The sequence below is a fragment of the Vombatus ursinus genome, unplaced genomic scaffold, assembly GCF_900497805.2.
Source record: "Vombatus ursinus unplaced genomic scaffold, bare-nosed wombat genome assembly UNPS02014778.1, whole genome shotgun sequence".
Lineage (NCBI taxonomy): Eukaryota > Metazoa > Chordata > Mammalia > Diprotodontia > Vombatidae > Vombatus > Vombatus ursinus.
Window position 1 is genome coordinate 29,079,464 of NW_020954556.1, and position 6,054 is coordinate 29,085,517.

The following is a 6,054-nucleotide window of genomic DNA, read 5'->3' on the forward strand; positions in this document are numbered from 1 at the left end:
CACAGAACAAGATACTCTGTGGTGTCTATCATCTCCACCCCAGGCTTTCCAACCTCCTTTTGTGTGTCTTCCCCCATTAAGCTGTAAGTTCCTTGAGAGCAGGAACTATCTTTCTTTTTCTTATTTGTATCCCCAGCTCTTAGTACTCAGTGTCTGACACATAGTAAGCACTTAATAAATGTTTATTGAATTGAATTCAACAAAGTTATCTCTGAGGTTGAATCTATCTGGGAATTTTGCATGATCTGAACATATGCATGAGACATCATATAGGATAAGAGCCTTGAAGTCTATATTTCATTCTTTAGAATCAAAGGCTTTTTTATAATCAACAAATATGGGTGCATTATTATAAAAATGTTACATTGATGAAAGTAGACATATTAGTTGGTAGTTGTCTTTTTGGTTCCCTTTGTTTTGTATGAGTGGTGTGTGTGTGTGTGTATGTATGCATATGTGTACATACATGCACACATGCATATGCATACCCATATGCACCTGTATGGTAAAAATGGTGTCGATAATTATACATCTGTGATTTTTTTTCTTTTTTTTTTTGGAATCGTCTCCTTTTCAATATATTTAGAAATTTGATTTCTGTTTGGGTCCAGGCTCATTTTCTCTCCTATTGTTTTTTGCTATTCTGTAAAGCAATATTATTTATAATTTTTGAAGTCATCCTCCGCCATAATGTTTTACAAATAAGCTATACTCTAAATCAGTATTGTCCATAGCTGCTACGTCTCAGCTTGGCAAGGAGGTCAAGCACTAGCTAGCTGAGGTTGTTTCTGGCCTCTTTTGGTCTCATCATTTGATAATTTTTTTTTTGCATTGGCTAATATCCTCTAAGAAGTAATGATAATAAGAATGGATGTCTTCACTTCTATCCATTTCCCATATTTCAGCATCAATACCTCATTAAGAGAGGTCAGGTTGGAGTTGTTGCAGTTGCCCACAGTGTCTTGTCTTTGTCTTTATCCTTTATTCTAATTTGATATTGACTTTGACCTCTGCTCAAAGAAGTTGATGATCTGTCAGCTAATTCTGCAATGACTCCCATATCAGTAACATCAGTAATCTGTCACTTCCTGTATGTTCAGATATAATCAATAATGTTAAGTGAGCACAAGAGTCAGATCACAAATTTCCAAGATGTTCTGAGACAGCCCAAGATTGCCCTGAAAAACCTGTCAGAACTCAGTTTCAGTAGGATCTCTTATGAGGATGAATTATGATGCCTTTGCTGGATATTCTTTTGAATTACTTCCTTTTCGAGAGGGCTTGATGGACCTCCATCCTGGACAAACTGAGAGAGCTGTATTCAGAGTTCTTGAAAAAAGATGATCATTCAGTCTAATAGAGCCATCTAACCTGGATGGGTCCAGAGATCAGAACTTTGAAGATCATCCTCTTAATTTCAACTAATGGAATGCATAATTCAAGGGTAGGAGTTGCTGCCGCAAGACCAATGTCTAGAAGCTCTGGCCAAACATGTCCTTTTTCCAGGGACCGACGGACTACATTTATCTAGTCACAGCAGTACCCTAGAATGATTCGTGATGCTCCACAATCAGGTGGAGCAAACTACACTGAAAACCTAGATGGTGGTGAGAAATCAGAGTGGAGTCACCGATATGAGCTCTCCTCAAAGCTCTGCACCTCCTGTGTTAAGTGAATATGAGATATTGCCTCATGTCTGAGGCCCTTTGGGAAACGATGGGACGTATCCCATTCATCTATGCTAAGCCAAATCCAGACCTCACTTACTTCCAGGGCATAAATGAAATTGTTGAGCCTTTCAACTACACCTTTGCTACTGACCCTAACTGTCAATGGAAAGAACATGGCAAGGCATATACCTTTTTGTACTTTATCAGTCTGATGTCTGAGATCTGGGACAATTCCATCAAGAGCCTGGATGATTCCGGGTATAGCATCATTTACAGATGGAGAAAGTATGCTCATGGGAAGAAAAAGAAATTGAAGGAATTAGAATAGGCAATGAGGAAACAAAACTATTATTCTTTGTAGATGATACGATGGTATACCAAGAGAATCCTAGAAAATCAACTAAAAAACTACTTGAAATAATTAACCATTTTAGCAAAGTTGCAGAATATAAGACCCACATAAATCATCAGCATTTTTGATATGACCAACAAAGTCCAGCAGCAAGAGATTGAAAGAGAAATTCCATTTAAAATAACTGTAAACAATATAAAATACTTAGGAGTCTACCTGCCAAAACAAACTCAGGAACTATATGAACACAATTACAAAATACTTTTCACACATATAAAATCAGATCTCAACAACTGGAAAAATATCAGTTGTTTATGGATAAGCCAAACCAATATAATAAAAATGACAATTCTACCTAAACTCTTTTATTTAGTGCCATACCAAACTACCAGAAAATTATTTGAAAGAACTAGGAAAAAAAAAAAACACAACAAAATCATCTAGAAGAACAAAAGGTGAAGAATATTAAGGGAATTAATAGGAAAAAAAAACACAAAGGAAGGTGGCCTAGCAATACCAGATCTCAAACTATATTATAAAAGAATAATCATCAAAATTATCTAGTACTAGGGGCAGCTAGGTGGCACAGTGGATAGAGTACCAGCCCTGGAGTCAGGAGGACCTGAGTTCAAATCCGACCTCAGACACATAACACTTACTGGCTGTGTGACCCTTAACCCCATTGCCTGGCCAAAAAAAAAAAAATTATCTAGTACTGGCTAAGAAATAAAGTGGTGGATCAGTGGAATGGATTAGGTACACAAGACATAGTAGCAAATGACCACAGTAACCTAGTGTTTGATAAACCCAAAGACCCCAGTCTCTAGGATAAGAACTCACTATTTGACAAAAACTGCTGGGAAAACTAGAAAACAATGGGGCACAGACTACGTATAGACCAGCATCTCACACCACATACCAAGATGAGGTCAAAATGGGTACATGATTTAGACATAAAGGGTGATACCATAAACAAATTAGAAGAGCAAGGAATAGTTTGTCAGATACATGGAAAAGGGAAGAGATAGAGAGCAATACAAAATGTAAAAGAGATAAATTTTATTATATTAAATTTAAAAGCTTTTGTGCAAATAAAACCAATGCAAACAAGATTAGAAGAAAAGCAGAAAGCTGTAAAACAATCTTTACAGCAAGGGCCTCTGATAAAGGCCTCATTTCTCAAATGTATTGAGAACAGAGTCAAATTTATAAGAATGCAAGCCATTCTCCAATCGATACATGGTCAAAGGATATGAATAAAAGTTTTCAGATTAAGAAATGAAAGCTATCTATAGGCATATGAAGAATTGCTCTAAATCACTTTTGATTAGAGAAATGCAGATTAAAACAATTCTGAGGTACCACCTCACACCTATCAGATTGGCTAATATGACAAAAAAGGAAAGTGATAAATGTTGGAGGGGATGTGGGAAAATTGGGACACTAATGCACTGTTGATGGGGTTGTGAACTGATTCAACCATTCTGGAGAGCAATTCAGAATATACCCAAAGGGCAATCAAACTGTGCATACCCTTTGATCTAGCAATACTACTACTAAGTCTGTATCCCAAAGAGATCATAAAAATGGAGAAAGAACTTACGTATGCAAAAATATTTATAGCAGCCCTTTCTATAGTGGCAAAATATTGGAAACTGACGGGATGCCTATCAATTGGGGAATGGCTGAAGAAGTGGTGGTATATGAATATAATGGAATATTATTGTGCAAAAAGAAATGATGAGCAGACAGATTTCAGAAAAACCTGGAAAGACTTACATGAACTGATGTTGAGTGAAGTGAGCAGAACCGTAGAACATTGTACACAGTAACAGCAACATTGTGTGATAATCAACTATGAATGACTTAGCTCCTCTCAGCAACACAAATGATCCGTGACAATTACAAAGGACTTGTGATGGAAAATGCTATCCATATCCAGATACAGAACTGATGGACTCTGAATGCAAATCAAAGCATACTTTTTTCACTTATTTTTTCATGTTATTTTTTCTTTTTGTCTGTTTCTTCTTTCATAACTGTCACTAATATGGAAATATGTTTTACATGATTGCACATATATAACTTATATCAAATTGCTTACCATTTCAGGAAGAGGGGAAGGAAGGGAAAGAGGGAGAAAAATTTGAAACTCAAAATATTGTAAAAATGAATGCTAAAAATTGTCTTTTTAAACTGAAAAAATAAAATACTATTAAAAGTATACTCATGGGTGTGCTGGAGCCAGCTCATTCTGTCTTTCAAGTTAAATTTTCAGTGTGATCACTTACATCTTGGAAATTAGTAAAGTCTACATATCAGAGCTTGATTTATTGTTTTGTTAATTGTCTAAACTTAAGAAAGTGATGGAGGACCACATCATACCTATCAGATTGGCCAACGTGACAAAACAGGAAAATGATAAATGTTGGAGAAAATGTGGGAAAATTGGAACACTAATACATCATTGGTGGAGTTGTGAAATGATCCAACCATTTTGGAGAGCAATTTGGAACTATACCCAAAGGACTATAAAAATGTGCATACTCTTTGACCCAGCAATAGCACTTCTAGGGCTGTATCCCAAAGAGATCATACAAATGGGAAAAGGACCCACATGTACAAAAATATTTATAGCAGCTCTTTTTGTGGTGGCAAAGAATTGGAAATTGAGAGGATGCCCATCAATTGGGGAATGGCTGAACAAATTGTGGTATATGAATGTAACGGAATACTACTGTGCTATAAGAAATGATGAACAGGCAGTCTTCAGAAAAACCTGGAAAGACTTGTATGGTCTGATGTTGAGTGAAGCGAGCAGAACCAGGAGAACATTGTACACAGTAACAGCCATGTTGTGCAATGACTAATATTGATAGACTTAACCCTTCTCAGTAATACAAGGATCTAAGACATCTCCAAAGGCCTCATGATGGAAAACTCTATCCACATCCAAAGAAAGAACTATAGAGTTTGAATGCAGATTGAAGCATACCATTTGGTATTTTTTTCCTTCTGTTTTGTTTTGTTTCCTCCTTCTGGTGGTTCCTCCTATTGGTTCTAATTCTTCTTTACAACATCACTAATGTGAAAATATGTATAAAAGGAATGTATATGTATAGTCTATTTCAGATTTCGAGCTGTCTTGGGGAGGGAGGTGGGGAAGGAGGGGGAGAAAAATTTAAAACTCAAAAGCTTATGGAAGTGATGGTTGGTAAATCAAAATAAATTAATTAAAAAAAAAGAAAAAAGAAAGTGATGGAGGAAATGTTAATAATGCAGATTAAATTTAAAAGCAAGTCGGGTATTTTTTTTCCCTGGGAGAAGCCAGTTTCTAAACATTTACCAGCACACAGAGTGGGGTACTTTACCCTGAAGGAGAAGGATGTGAAAACCTACTTGGAACTATAAAAGCAAAATATCAGGTCACAGTTCTTTGCTTTCCAAAGGGTCATGCTGCTGTTGTTCCAGAGCTCCTACTTCTCATTCACATCTGGGATTCCCTCTTCACTGATGACAACCAATTGTACTTCATCTTCCTTATTTGTTATGCCATAGTGGTACTGACCCAGAAGCAGACATTAGGAAGGGACTTTGAATCCATTGCTGCTGCAGGGTTACTGAATTACAAGTGTTCACCACGTCCTAAAAGAAGTCAAGGAGCAATGATATTCAAAATAATCCAGTATCATAGAGGTCAAAGACTCCACCTACCTAAAGGCCCTCTTATCAGGGTTGTCTGTGTCAGCCTTTTGGGACTCCAGGAAGACTCCTCCCTGCCTGGATATATTGGGGATAATAGCAGTCAAACTGAAAGATCATTCCAAGTGATTTCCTTTCTCACCCACACAGCCCAATGAGCACCTTCTCCACTACCATATACACTCTCTCCCTTACCATCGGGTTCCCCCAGGCCATTTCAGCATTGGAACTTGCAGGCTCAGTTTCAGAAGAGGATCCCAGTTGGTAGGCAAGCTACATGAAGGCTGATTTGGGTCCTTTTATGTCTACTTCCTAATCCATCCCTCCTTC

The 6,054-nt window shown here is 37.1% G+C and overlaps 1 pseudogene; it reads left to right on the forward strand.

Moving 5' to 3' along the window:
* The first annotated feature begins 1,112 nt into the window (after nucleotides 1–1,112).
* On the forward strand, nucleotides 1,113–5,691 carry LOC114045149 (annotated as a pseudogene).
* Nucleotides 5,692–6,054: the final 363 nt, after the last annotated feature.